Here is a 12,515-nt window from a genome sequence, read left to right as displayed (position 1 = left end):
TAGTGAACAGTTACATGAGATTATAGAGTCCAAGGTTACATCTTAAAATGCTGCCTCATCTAAGCAGCAGCTCCTAAACCCAATGTCATTCAATTTTACATGAATGAAACATTTAAAAAGATTAAACTATCAAATGTTTCGCATTTTCTGCTCCATTTAAACTTCTTAAATGTCCAGTGTGTAGGATTTAGTGGCATCTAGTGGTGAGGTTGTAGAAGTCAAACTTTTCCCGTGTGCCAGCTGTGAAGGACAGGGGTAGGCTAAATGGAAACTAATCATGGTTATTTTTGAACATTCTAATTTACATTTATCATTGTTGTTGGCCTAAAGTGATTCTTACATTATCCAACTGTATAAATGTGTTATCTATAGGCCTACAACAAATTTAAAAAATGTTTTAACATTTCGTAAACTGAAATATAAGTCATAGCTATATGACTACGACCTGGTGCCTATTCTCTAAATTTTTCTGAACATCAAGAGCGTGGCTTGTCTTGAGTCTGCGTAGCGAAGTTAGCTGTTTATTCCAAATTCAGAAAGGAATTGTCTTTGAGCAAAATATTGTATTAAATAGTACCAGGTCAGATTTGTTTACTTTTGCTGTATACGTTTCAAATATTAATAAATAAGAAATACCTTACAGCAGAGTAGCTACCTAATGGTAAACCATATTAATGATTAGACTTATTAGTAATGTTGATAAGCTAATTTAGACTTAATAAGACCGTTTTACCTTTATTGTAAGGCTCAGATATATTTTTTTGACCAAAAATGGCTCTTCTAGTAGTAATGGTTGCGGACCCCTGGTGTGGGAGAACTACGGTAGCCGACGCAACAACGCCATTGGTTCAATCTAGAGCCAGCCGTTGGTTTGACAGTGGAGCTACTGCAGAAACAAGATGGCGTACGCCGGGAAGAGGACCTGTTCCTTAAGTAGATACAAACGGCTAATTCTACATAAGGGAAACACAATGACTCTCATTTTCAGGTGGTTATGAACTAATGAAAACATATTCATGAATTTCATACCCATTTTGCTAAAATTAGCATGTATATTCAGTTTTTTAAAGGCGGGAAAACCGTTAAAAAATACACCATAGTCTCCTTTCTGTACCAGTTGCATAGACTGGTGCTTAGGACATCACAGATGGGCTAACAGGTTAGTAAAAACTAGGCTAGAAAGCAATATGGACACCAGTGAAGGTGGTTGCTTCTTTATTCAGTCTCTCTTTCAAGCTGCTTATTAAAGTTTGAGCTATGTTGGAGGCTGCTTGGACAGAAACAGATGGTATTTTGCAAAGAGAAATGAATTTTTAGGGGCTAAAATGAGTGTGTCCACCCAGGTGTAGGCTACATCACTGCCTGGTCAGAGCCGGTAAATACCTGTGACTTCTGCTGAGTCAGTTGAGTGAATGCCGATTGTGACCTTTCCCATTAAATAGAAAAGTCAGGTGTTATGGTGTAAGTGTTGTTGTGCAGTGGCAAAGGGGCTTTATTTAGCCTACCATTCCTGCCAATAGATGCACATGAATCCTAAACACTGGAGTTGTTATTTGCATTGATTAATTTTCTGTCATCCACTAATTGATGAATTGTTTCATCTCTACACAATTTTCAAACCTGAGACACAGTCAGTTTGGGTACGTTTATTAATTTCCTTGTTTTTATTAATCTTAGAAAGTGATGCATATTATTTCATCCTGATAACAGCAGTAAGTACGTTGGTCACAAGGGAAAAAAAATCTGCACATCACAGCCTTGTTTGGTTTTGTAGGCTTTACTGAAGTTGTCAATCCTCTGTCGACGATGATGAAGAGCTGCAGAGAAGATGTGCTCCCTCAACCTTGAGCCACATCTCATCCTGACAGTCTTCTGTGACTTCAGAGCCTCCCCCCTGCAGCTCCCATAACGCACCACAGCCACGGAAGTTTTCCGGTCAGTATTTCATTTAATACCCAACTCTGGCTTTGTGAGATGATGATATGATGTGTTGAGGTAGTTAAACCCACCGGATGAAACCCTCGGCGCTTGGCGTGGCGCTGGTGTGAGTGAGCGGAGCCACCTTAAAGAGAAGCAGCCCGCTGATGTCAGAGACACAGACCCCGCCGCCGGTAAAGCGCTGCGCTGCTCCGCCGTTTCAAATCTTCATCTCCGCTGCTGCTCTCCTCACTTTTTCTCCAGCTCGTGTCTCGCCTGCATCCACGGGAGTAGCTGATTTCAGCGTCTTCGCCAACACATTCAACTGAGCTGTGCCAGTCCTACCTGAGCTGAAGCATTGCTCCGGGGAGAAGAGAGGTAAGATTGTTGGAGGCTGCTTCTTTTTGAGTGTTTACTGCAGGAAATGTGTTTTGGCTGAAGCCGGTTAACCTCACATTCAGGGCAAAGGGAGAAGCATGAAGTGACAATGTGACAGGCTGCTTTGATCGCCTTTGGGTCACTCCTGTGCATGTTGTGCTGCAGTTAGGATACTATGCATCGTCCTGATCACAGTTTGGTAGCTGGGTTTTCATTCAGCCTCATCCGTGTGATGGATAGTGTTTGCAGGATGAGCTTCAGGATAACTACAGCCTGTGTGTGTGTGTGTGCTTCTGGCCGGTGGAGCTCAGAACAAAAGGTGCGCAACTGGACGTTTTGGCAGCAATTTGGTAAAGCCGCTTCTCGTTTCTTTCTGTCTTTTATTCTGTGCAACATGCAGCTCACAGTGTGACTGAACAAGCGGCACAATCCACAGTTTCTCCATTCACTAATTGTGGATCAAAGGAAGTAAATTTACCGACACTGATTTCAAGTGTGCGCCCCAGTGTGCGCTTGTTGTGTGGAGCCCAGAGGAGGAAGAAAGACAGAAGCTGCCAGATCTTTCTCTGCAAGTTTACCCGCAAGTCTCGCTTTACTGCAGAAAAAAGAGCATTTTTAAGGGCTTTTCTGTCTCATCAGTTTGTGTGGGTGGAGACTGACGTGTGATGGCAGACTGAGGTGTTGAGCCGGATTTGAACTCTGGATGTCGCGAGTAATTATGGTTACAATTACACGGTGTGCGTCTTAAGCCCCAAGACTGTTTTATGAAGGCCCCCAGCACGTAACACCGTGTGGGATAATTTGGGGGAATATTTGGGGAAGAGTTATCCTGCTTTCTGAGGATGTGACAGGAGTAGTAGCCTATATTTGACACCCGAATGTAAACAAAATAGTATCTAAAACACATGATCGGAACCCTGCACATCCAATGTGATTGACAGGTGTTACCAGACAACAACTAAAGCAAAGTTTGATTGCATTTTTGGCTAAACATGCAAACTTAGTGATACAGGCCTATATTTGAAGCAGTTTTGCTGTTTTTTTCATGTAAAAAAACCCAAATATGTTGATATCCCTCATGTTGACATACCAGTAGTTAACCCTTGGCAATAATTTATCTGGTTTAGTATATGAGTTGTTCTTTTTTCCCTGTTGTGGTGTTCAAATGTTGTCTTTGTGTTCATGTTGAAAAATCAATCAAACACGCAAACAGAAATCCGCTTCATAAAAAAATAATCATCTTTGGTGTTGGACATCAAAAGCATTCCTCTGTCTCCTTCTCACTGGTTTTGTATTCTTTCATCTTTGATCATAAAGCCCAGTAACTCTTGGTGTTCATGGCTCAGTTCAGGATGAAATTGAAGGTCTTTGGTAAGGTCTTTGGTTTATTTTGGTAAGAAAAGAAAAGGCTGAATAATGTTTCCTTCCCAAAGGGGAAATGAAGTGACATCCTGGCTCACAGAGAAAATTTCCTCTGAAAATGACTTTTATGTTGTCATTCTGCAGGACATTTCAGCATTATCAATCTGCATTCATTTAAAATAGCTTAAAGTAAATTTCATGGACAGTAATCCTCCTGTACTGAAATATCATTTTCCTCAGAATCCAAAAGCCTAGCAGGAGCACATCCGAATTATCTCCAGGGGATCCATTTTGATGTGATGATAGGTTTGCATGTCTTTTGATCTTGACGACTGCTGCAAAACATCTGAAAATGTAGGAAATAAGAGAAATATTTCCACAGATAGTGGCTTTAATAATGGTTAATAATGAGTGGCATAAGTTAAAATGACCACAGTGTATGATGTTCTGCTCTTTGTAACTCGATTTGGCAGACTGAAGCTGTGTTTTCTCAGGGCTTCACACAGTAGTGAGCTATAATTGTGAAAGACGCTAAAAGGATTACGAGGATGTTCTATTGTCACTGCCTTTCTCCATCTACATGCCTCCTGGTCATGTTTTATGTTATGCATTTTCAACACTCTCCCTCCAGCTGTGTTTTGAAGAATATAGATTAAATCTCACAGCATCATCCTATTTTAATGTCCTTTAAGGGGACAGTGTCACTTGTATCAGATAATGTTGAGGCAGAGGTTTCTAACCTTTTATGTCTGATGTACCCCTACAGCTATCAGATAAACTAAAATTACTTGACATTCATTCATTCATTGACACCAGCCATGTTCCAAATGTGTTCATTTGAATTAATTTTAAGCTGGATGATATTTAACAGTATGATTTAGTGTGTTTGTCATATAAAAGAATATCGTTACAATATTGTTCATATGATTGAATGTCAATGTTTTGGACAGTTTGGTCAAATTTGCATTTGTATTACGATTTAGAGGCAGATTCTGGACATTTTTTAAACCATTTTCAACCACATTTAGTTATCTATTTTAACCATTTATTGATTACTTTTAGCTAATCCTTAATCCATTGATCTCAGATATCTATTTAACCATTTATGCTTAACTAACTACTTAAGCTATTTATACTTTTGGCTTATTATTATGACCATCTATCAAATAGCCTACAGTTAGCTATGTTTAACCATTTATGTTTAACTTTTAGCTAACCTTTTCAACAGTTTATCAAGTACTTTAGCTAATGATTTCAACTGTTAATCCATCATTTTTAGCTAACTATTTCAATCATTAACCCATAATTTTTAGCTATTTTAACTGTCAGTCCATCTTTTTTTTTTAGCTATTTCAATTGTTAATCCATCAATTTTAGCTATTTCAAATGTTAATCCATTATTTTTAGCTAACTATTTCAGTCATTATTCCATCATTTTAGCTAAGTATTTAATCGTTAATCCACCACTTTTAGCTAAGTATTTCAATTGTTAATCCACCACTTTTAGCGAAGTATTTCAATCGTTAATCCACCACTTTTAGCTAAGTATTTCAATTGTTAATCCGCCACTTTTAGCTAAGTATTTCAATTGTTAATCCACCACTTTTAGGTAAGTATTTCAATCGTTATAGCGTTTAGCTATCATCATGACAATCATTACTTTTAGAAGTAGCCTTCCTTTTAGCTAACGTTTAATCATTACTTTTAGAAGTAGCCTACCTTTAGCTGACGTTTAATCATTACTTTTAGAAGTAACCTACCTTTTAGCTAACATTTATTCATTACTTTTAGAAGTAGCCTACTTTTTAGCTAACGTTTAATCATTACTTTTAGAAGTAACCTACCTTTTAGCTAACATTTATTCATTACTTTTAGAAGTAGCCTACTTTTTAGCTAACCTTTAATCATTACTGTTAGAAGTAGCCTACCTTTAGCTAACTTTATCAGTCAGTTATCAAGTATTTTTAGTTACCTTTTCCCACAGTTAATTATACTTTTTACTAACTTTTTCAATCACTTATCAAGTACTTTTAGCTCACTACTTCAACGCTTTATCAAGTACCAACGTTTTCAATTGTTTATAAATACTTTAAGCTAACTATTTTAAAGTTTGGGTACTTACAGCTAACTGTTTAAACTGTTAATCCATTACTTTTGCCAATGTAATTCAACCATTTAGCTAATTTTCCTAACAATATAAGTTGTATTATCTTTAGCTATCTCTCTCAGCCATTTATCCATGACTCTAGGCTTATCTGTTTCCTTTGTGGGGGCTACAGTACCTAACCGCAGTACCCCCTGGTGTTTAAGTAGGCTAAGCTACCCCTGGTGGGGAGTCACTGTGTTAAGGCATTTGTATTTTTCTGGGCTCTAAAGTCTTTTCACAGTTTTGGGAGTGTGAAAGGTTAATCCCAAATACCCAATACTTCAAGGCAAGGAGCTGGTTTCTTTCATGGTTTGTTTTCATCTCCTCTGATGAATCCTAAACATGTATTTTGGGATTGCATTATTTATTCTGTTATGTGGGGAGCAAGCTGTGTTAAAGATTGTCTTGGGCATGTTTTTCTTTTCCCCCTTTTTTTAATTCAGAAGAGTGATCTGAAAATGTCATCCTCTGTTAAAGTCTGCCCCGGGTCTTCAGTAACTCTAGCGGAGCGTTAAGAATTAGCAACCTACCAACTGCTGTAGTGACATTACATATTCTCACCAAGACGATTTTCCTTTATTTACAATGGAAAGATGATTGTAGGTCAGATGCTGTGATTTCTTGTAAGCACTGTGATCATGAATAATTAGTCTGGTGTCATACTTTCTTGCTACACAGAGAAACACAGTGATGAATTACAAGTCATGACCTCAGTGAGACCTCATGGAGTCAATCTGGTTAAACTGTTGCAGTGATTTAATTACAGCTGACCCCAGCTTTGACCTTATTGATGTCACCTTACTCTCCAGTGGAGCACACAGAGACCTCAGTGATTTGTTTTTCCATATTGCCTGGTATTGCTAGACTGAATATTTGCAGTGAAAGAGCTTTTATGACTAATTTTTCTCCGTATTTATGGGATAATTTTTGTTTGTGACATTTGTCAAGGCTGCTGTTCTTTACATAAGCAGAATTAGCAATAATGTCTGCACACAGTCAGCATAGCTGGAGATATCAGGACTCATTTTCCTCCCTTTTAAAAGAAGCCATTTGTTGCTACTCATTCTTGCACAGTATGAAAAGCAACTTCCACTAAACTACAAAATGTGGGATAATCCTCCATGACGTGTTAATTGGGTTTAGTCAAAGTTTCTCTGTTCTGTCATTTCATCTTGCCTTGTTTGATTTTTAAATTTCTAACCGTGCATGCAGAGAGCAGAGAACATGTCAGACTGTCTGATTGGATGAGTAAGGCGGTGTCTGTGACGCTCAATTAAGAGCTGGTATCATTTGGGGCTGAGTTACACTAATGCTGGGTTTACTGGTAATCACCTGAAGAAGTGAAAGTATGTTTGGAAGTAATCTCCAATAAAACTGTCGCATTACAAACCTAATTGTCTCGTCCATGTCTTCCCAGTTAAAGGATAATTAATTATTGTCAGCAAATCCCATGAAAAGACCAAATGATCAGACTAATAAGTGTTGTCTGTGTTCACAAAGCTTGATTTATGTCGTTCCCCCGAGCCTCTGACCTCCACTGTTGTCCACAATTATTAAAAACACATCAATGAGCTTTCATTATAAAGAACACCGACGCTGTTGTTTATTTTGAGTTAATTTCACAGTCACTGTCCTGCTGGTGTAAATATCTACCAAAGCCACAGCTGGAAATAGTCCACAACAAATATATTTATTCTTGTTTGAATAATATTTGCTAAAAACTGCACAACCCAGATAAAGAAAGCACATAATTGTGACTTGTTTTTAAAGAGTAACTCAACATCAGGCTTACAAGCAGTGTTTCCAGTGGAAAGTTTAAAGTTAGAAATGTGCTCTGTTGCACCTTTTAACCACACCTAACAGTGAGGTCACAGGGTCCTGAAGTACACTTGTACATCGCTGCAGCAAAGTAAGATTTTAAACCTCTGGAGGTCAAGTGTTAAGTTGCTCTTTTAAGATATCAATAAGAACTAATGGGCTTGGGGCTGACTGCCATAGCTAGGGGACGTGAGATTGTGTTACGAGACAGACTACTACATTGTTGATTTTTTTTTTTTTTTTTGTCTTTTACGGGTTTTGGTTAGGGTTGTATCCGACTCAGAATTATGTCAGTCGAATCAGATTTTCCTGTTGAATACAAATATTCAACTATTTCTTCTTTTTTTTAAAAAAAATAGAGTTTGAAAGTTTGAACAGGGTTTGGTAGGGTGTTCAAGGTGACAGTGACGTTCACGATATTGTAAACAAGCCAGTTAGTCCTCCAAGCTAATGCATGCTAACTACGCTAAGGATGGATCGGAAATGTGCAACAGCATTTTTTTTGTCAACACTAGATAGCCAGAGACTATATTGTATTAAGTGAACTTATATTAGAAAACTTCTAAGCAAAAGGCAGAACATTCTTTTGTAGTCTGACGGGGAAAAGCCACTCTCCGAGCAGCTGCCTCTGTCTCACTCAGACTCACCCCGCATCTGGGTACACAGCTGCCTGTACCGCAAAGCAGCATGAAAGCAAGGGCTGCTCACTCTGCAGCTAAGTGTGAGGACCAGAATGTTCCCAGTACACTGACTGACACAAAAAGAAAAAGACTGCTTGACTTTGTTGGCAGAGTGAGAGAGAGAAACTTATCCATGTCAAGATCTGTGTGAAATTCTGAGCTTATGACTTGTCTGGACACTGTTCTCAACATAAAGGTTGCTGAGCCAGTCGGGAGCTAATGGTGCTAACTACATAAACAGTTCTTATCAGTAAAAGCAGTGCTGACAGAGCTAACTGTGTTAACTAGGGGAGAATAGGAGGATGGGCGCTAAGCTTCTGCAACATGCACGTGCAGCTGCACAGGCTTATCACAACAAACCACAGAGAAGCTTGATAACACAAACACAGGGGTCTTGTGACTTCATTCTCTGCTCCGGACGCCAATACTACATTATATCTTTAAATAGCAAAGAATAGTTAGCTGCTATATTAACACTCTGAATGTTGCAAACAGAACCTTTAACGCCAAACACTGCCTCAACTAGCTTAGGCACTGTAAAGTTTTCTTTTAAATAATAAACAAATAAAAATTAAAAAATATAATTAGATACGGAATTGTAAAATGATAATACTCCTCTAGTTTGAATACTATGAGAACAGTATATGTTCTGGCCTTGTGTATAACCTACTTTAACATTACTGACCACAGACCAGCTGTGTCTTGTGCATCCGCAGTCCCTGTCCAGCGAAAATGCCAATGGTCATAACCAAACACCTCTGGCCCAGCTGGAATAAAAATATCTCAGTGCCCTGTCAAGTGGCTGTCCCTCCTGAGACCCAGATGGACGGATAGTTGTTGTACACCTCGGAGCATCATCATCCGGAGCTCTGTGGCCGTAGGACAGGTGTGCTCAGTCAGGCAGGCTGCAACAGTCCCATCATCTCCCTGCACCTCTCAATCATCCCCACCCTGCGCTGAGAGATGGCAAAACAGACAAATGGGGGAAGAATGGGGATAGAAAAGCAATTTGCTAACTCCATAAATTCTTGCGCCTGCGGTACCTATCCTTGGCCATCGTGACTGCAAGCTATTATTTAGAATCTGGTAACCGATGCTTTCCTATTAACATTAAATGGGTTGGTGTCTGCGGGTTGTCTCCCGCGACACGTTTATGCTGGTTATTTACTGCCCGGCCCGCAGGCCTTGCTCCCGGAGCTGCTCCGAGGACTGGCTCACAGTGTGGCCCTGTGTGGCAAGTCATCCTTAATATGGCAGGATGGGAGGGGGGGAGAGGAGCAGCGACCAGTTGCTTAATTTACAATTTATAACTAAGAGCTGTCAGAGCATTCGAAAGGAGATACGTAAATGACGCAGAAAGAGAAGGCATGCGAGTATGTGATGGATGGATATACGAGTTTGGATGAGTGCAGATGTGTGTGCGCTGCCAGTTTTCTCTCAGTCTTTGCAGACATGTTTGTATGTCAGCTTGTGTCTTTGGCCATGCTAGCAGAGTGGATTTAATGGTGGCAATGTTGGGCAGTCGGTCAGGTCACCACTTTGGTCCAGACTGAAATATCTCAACAGCTACTGGTTTAATCACCATGAAATTTTGTACAGACACTCATGGTCCCCAGATGATGTGTCCTTCTGACTTTGGTCATTGACTGACTTTTCCTTTTGTGCCATCATGAGGTTGAGATTGTGTGAAATATCCCAACAACTATTGGATTGTGATATAATTTGGTACAGACATTCATGTTCCCCTCAGGATAAAACACAATAGCTTTTGTGATCCTCTGATGTTTCATTATACATCAGCTCACTTTGGAGATTGAGGGCGGGCAGTGACTACGTACACTGCACAAATGTCATGATTTCTGCTATTTGAAGCTGTTTCAATGGATCAAATCAAGGAAAAAACATGTTTCTTTTGAGTCCAGAAAATAGTGGTACATAAAGGGGAGAAGTTAAAAAAACTCTCAAAGGAACAATGGTAGATGTGGATCATAAACCTCCATCTTAAGTTTGGAGGAGCAGATCCTACTAATGTCAAACACGTAAAAGTATTCCGCTAAGCATGTTTTGAGTTGGTCTGCCATGCAGTTACAATGTGCTATGACAACTTTATCTTTTTTAGCCACAACCCAGGTTTTCTTAGCCGTGTTTCACCAGCCCTCTGGGAACGGTTGACTTAGTAGGTAGAAAGTAGCTGCTAGAGTTAGCTAGCTAATAGCCTGACACCAGCAGTGCATCCATGTACAGAGCTGACATATAAAAAGACAGTAATTGTCAAGCATGTTTACTCACCCAGCCAAAAACAAGTTTGGATTGGCTGCGGAGCCAGCCAACAAAATAGCTATAGTTCCCTTGACTGTTGTGTGCTTTCATCTGGCTTGCGGTGTAATAGGAGGTCTGGACGATGAGGTAATGTGAAATGATGATCGTATCCATATTGGGCACTTTCCTCTTCCTGGTTAGTCTGGGGCCTCACCTGGAGGAAATCATCGACTTGGCGATGGCTTCCGTTATGGATCCAAAATCAGCAAGAGATTTGTGGTTGTTGGCTACTTTCTTCCCTTACTTGAAGATGATGATGGTCCATTTTCTGTCCTTTATCTGAACATCTGGAGCCACCATGCCAAACCTCTCCTTCAGGATCTTGTCCTGCAGAGACTGGACTGTGGTTTTGTGGATGTTGTGCCATTTATGTAGTGGATAAAGCGTTGGAGGCAGGGCCCTGTTTATTCCTACCTATGTTGCCCAGTGGCACATGAAAAGCCAGAAAATTTTACAGATGTCTCTTTCGCTATGTAAGTTTATGGGGAAAAGTCTTTTTGGGTCGCAGGCTATCATGTGATGGATGTAATTTCACAGTTTGGCCACTAGGGAAACTGGCTTCAAAGCTTGGCACACTTCCTGGATTCATCGCTTTCTGCCCTCCATCTGTATATTGCCTCATAATAGTCGACTGATTGGAGACAAGCTATACTTGAACATGCTAAATAAGATGGTGAACATGGTAAACATTATGCCTGCTTAACATCAGCACATTATTATTCAGCTCAAATGACAGCTGTGCCTCAGTACAGCCTCATAGAGCCACTGACTTGGCTGCAGACTCTCAGTCTTGCTTAATATTTTCCTGGTAAAGAGACGATGAAAAGTCCATACTGTAGAAGAGATCATAATTTTTTCCCAGTATGACTATCAGGCAGCATTGCAGTGAGCTACAGATGTGAAGGTGATTTTATTTCTTAATCCTGTCATCTTCTGTGCCAGAGATGGTGGCTCTGGTTGTTTTCTTCTTTTATCAGTGTTTGCCAGCATGTGGGACAGGGGTTTGACTAAATATTCAGCGCCGGAACATTTCTGTTTTTATGCTGAATAATACTCAGTTTCCCCTCCTGACAGCAGCATCTCACAGCAGATGAATGATTAAACATGTGACAATTAGTCAGTGACATTCGCCTTTTTTTAAAGTTAAAATCCACTGTTTACAAAATTCTCTATCATTGCTTAGTGATCACTGCAGCGCCTTAATGGTCCATTCAGGCTGGAGATAAAAGTGTATCATTTAAATGCAAAGCTACATCTAATCTGAACAAATGGACTCTCATATATACAACTTTTCAGGATGGATCTTAAGCCTGTAGAAGACACTCTGGTCAATAACATTACATCAGCAGTCCTCTGCAGCCGCTCCATTCTAATTGGAGTTAATGGCTCCCGTATTGAGCTCAACATACATCTTGTGGCTGCTGCTGAGTTTGTTTCCCCTGGTTGCAACTTCTTATCCAAACTGTGCTCAGAAACATAAGTGCTGCTATACTGTTTCCACTAAATCTTGTTTTCATGAAGTAAACCGATAGCTCTTGTGCGTCAGGTCTGGTTAGAGGAACGCAGCGTCTGCTCTCCACTGGTCACACTTCATCTTCTGCAAATGCGCTAACGCGCTCCAATTAAAGCTGACATGTTCTGATGTTCTGATCAGTGCGGTGTCATGTCTGGCAGTGTGACCTCGGGTGTGTCCTCCACTGCTCGGTAACTCAACTCCATCTTTGTTTTTTTTATCTTGGCTCGCTTCTTAAAATTCATGGAGCACATTGCTGGCATTATGCAGCGGATGTGTGTTGTGGCTCTGGCCCACACCTCTCACCGTGCTCTTTTCTTTTTCGTCTTTATCTCTTATTTTTTAGATCCAGGAAATGGGATGGACTTATTTGGATAATTGC

This window comes from Epinephelus lanceolatus, chromosome 7 (genome assembly GCF_041903045.1).
Source record: "Epinephelus lanceolatus isolate andai-2023 chromosome 7, ASM4190304v1, whole genome shotgun sequence".
In the NCBI taxonomy this organism is placed as follows: domain Eukaryota; kingdom Metazoa; phylum Chordata; class Actinopteri; order Perciformes; family Serranidae; genus Epinephelus; species Epinephelus lanceolatus.
Note: the sequence above shows the minus strand (reverse complement) of the source record.